General features: G+C 38.8%; 1 protein-coding gene across 1 annotated transcript in view; it reads left to right on the forward strand.

Annotated features, from left to right (window-relative positions):
• LOC133535502 (keratin, type II cytoskeletal 8-like) overlaps positions 1-2500 on the forward strand; it is a 34187-nt gene that overhangs the window by 18128 nt on the left and 13559 nt on the right. The gene's annotated exons all lie outside the window — the stretch shown is intronic.

A 2500-nucleotide genomic window follows, 5' to 3' on the forward strand; every position in this document is an offset into this window, starting at 1 on the left:
TATAAACCGCAGGGTTCAGAGCGTTGGAAAATGAAAGCCCCTGAAAATAGGGTATTTTTGCACGTTGTTGACATATTTCACTGTGAATACATACAACTTTTTTCTGTTAGATACGAGGATGAGATCAAACAGGAAGTACATTTTCAAACCTGCGGTAAGCACACTCATCCAAAAGGTGGCACAAACAATAAATGACACACCCTTCTCAGGGTCTCTTATAGTCTTACAATTATTTGTTGAAGACAAAACTTTATGGCCGTTTAGCGAAGCAAAATCCATAAATTAGCAGCACCGTTTTATCAACCGCAGGGTTCAAAGCGTTGGGAAATGAAAGCCCCTGAAAATAGGGTATTTATGCATGTTGTTGACATATTTCACTGTGAATACATACAACTTTTTTCTGTTAGATACGAAGATGAGATCAAACAGGAAGTACATTTTCAAACCTGCGGTAAGCGCACTCATCCAAAAGGTGGCACAAACAATAAATGACACACCCTTCTCAGGGTCTCTTGCAGTCTTACAATTATTTGTTGAAGTCAAAACTTTATGGCCGTTTAGCGAAGCAAAATCCATAAATTAGCAGCACCGTTTTATCAACCGCAGGGTTCAAAGCGTTGGGAAATGAAAGCCCCTGAAAATAGGGTATTTATGCATGTTGTTGACATATTTCACTGTGAATACATACAACTTTTTTCTGTTAGATACGAAGATGAGATCAAACAGGAAGTACATTTTCAAACCTGCGGTAAGCGCACTCATCCAAAAGGTGGCACAAACAATAAATGACACACCCTTCTCAGGGTCTCTTGCAGTCTTACAATTATTTGTTGAAGTCAAAACTTTATGGCCGTTTAGCGAAGCAAAATCCATAAATTAGCAGCGCCGTTTTATCAACCGCAGGGTTCAAAGCGTTGGAAAATGAAAGCCTCTGAAAATAGGGTATTTTTGCACGTTGTTGACATATTTCACTGTGAATACATACAACTTTTTTCTGTTAGATACGAGGATGAGATCAAACAGGAAGTACATTTTCAAACCTGCGGTAAGCGCACTCATCCAAAAGGTGACACAAACAATAAATGACACACCCTTCTCAGGGTCTCTTATAGTCTTACAATTATTTGTTGAAGACAAAACTTTATGGCCGTTTAGCGAAGCAAAATCCATAAATTAGCAGCACCGTTTTATCAACCGCAGGGTTCAAAGCGTTGGGAAATGAAAGCCCCTGAAAATAGGGTATTTATGCATGTTGTTGACATATTTCACTGTGAATACATTCAACTTTTTTCTGTTAGATACGAAGATGAGATCAAACAGGAAGTACATTTTCAAACCTGCGGTAAGCGCACTCATCCAAAAGGTGGCACAAACAATAAATGACACACCCTTCTCAGGGTCTCTTGCAGTCTTACAATTATTTGTTGAAGTCAAAACTTTATGGCCGTTTAGCGAAGCAAAATCCATAAATTAGCAGCGCCGTTTTATCAACCGCAGGGTTCAAAGCGTTGGAAAATGAAAGCCCCTGAAAATAGGGTATTTTTGCACGTTGTTGACATATTTCACTGTGAATACATACAACTTTTTTCTGTTAGATACGAGGATGAGATCAAACAGGAAGTACATTTTCAAACCTGCGGTAAGCGCACTCATCCAAAAGGTGACACAAACAATAAATGACACACCCTTCTCAGGGTCTCTTATAGTCTTACAATTATTTGTTGAAGACAAAACTTTATGGCCGTTTAGCGAAGCAAAATCCATAAATTAGCAGCACCGTTTTATCAACCGCAGGGTTCAAAGCGTTGGGAAATGAAAGCCCCTGAAAATAGGGTATTTATGCATGTTGTTGACATATTTCACTGTGAATACATACAACTTTTTTCTGTTAGATACGAAGATGAGATCAAACAGGAAGTACATTTTCAAACCTGCGGTAAGCGCGCTCATCCAAAAGGTGGCACAAACAATAAATGACACACCCTTCTCAGGGTCTCTTGCAGTCTTACAATTATTTGTTGAAGTCAAAACTTTATGGCCGTTTAGCGAAGCAAAATCCATAAATTAGCAGCACCGTTTTATAAACCGCAGGGTTCAAAGCGTTGGAAAATGAAAGCCCCTGAAAATAGGGTATTTTTGCACGTTGTTGACATATTTCACTGTGAATACATACAACTTTTTTCTGTTAGATACGAGGATGAGATCAAACAGGAAGTACATTTTCAAACCTGCGGTAAGCACACTCATCCAAAAGGTGGCACAAACAATAAATGACACACCCTTCTCAGGGTCTCTTGTAGTCTTACAATTATTTGTTGAAGACAAAACTTTATGGCCGTTTAGCGAAGCAAAATCCATAAATTAGCAGCGCCGTTTTTATAAACCGCAGGGTTCAAAGCGTTGGGAAATGAAAGCCCCTGAAAATAGGGTATTTTTGCACGTTGTTGACATATTTCACTGTGAATACATACAACTTTTTTCTGTTAGATACGAGGATGAG

Source organism: Nerophis ophidion, linkage group LG16, assembly GCF_033978795.1.
Source record: "Nerophis ophidion isolate RoL-2023_Sa linkage group LG16, RoL_Noph_v1.0, whole genome shotgun sequence".
In the NCBI taxonomy this organism is placed as follows: domain Eukaryota; kingdom Metazoa; phylum Chordata; class Actinopteri; order Syngnathiformes; family Syngnathidae; genus Nerophis; species Nerophis ophidion.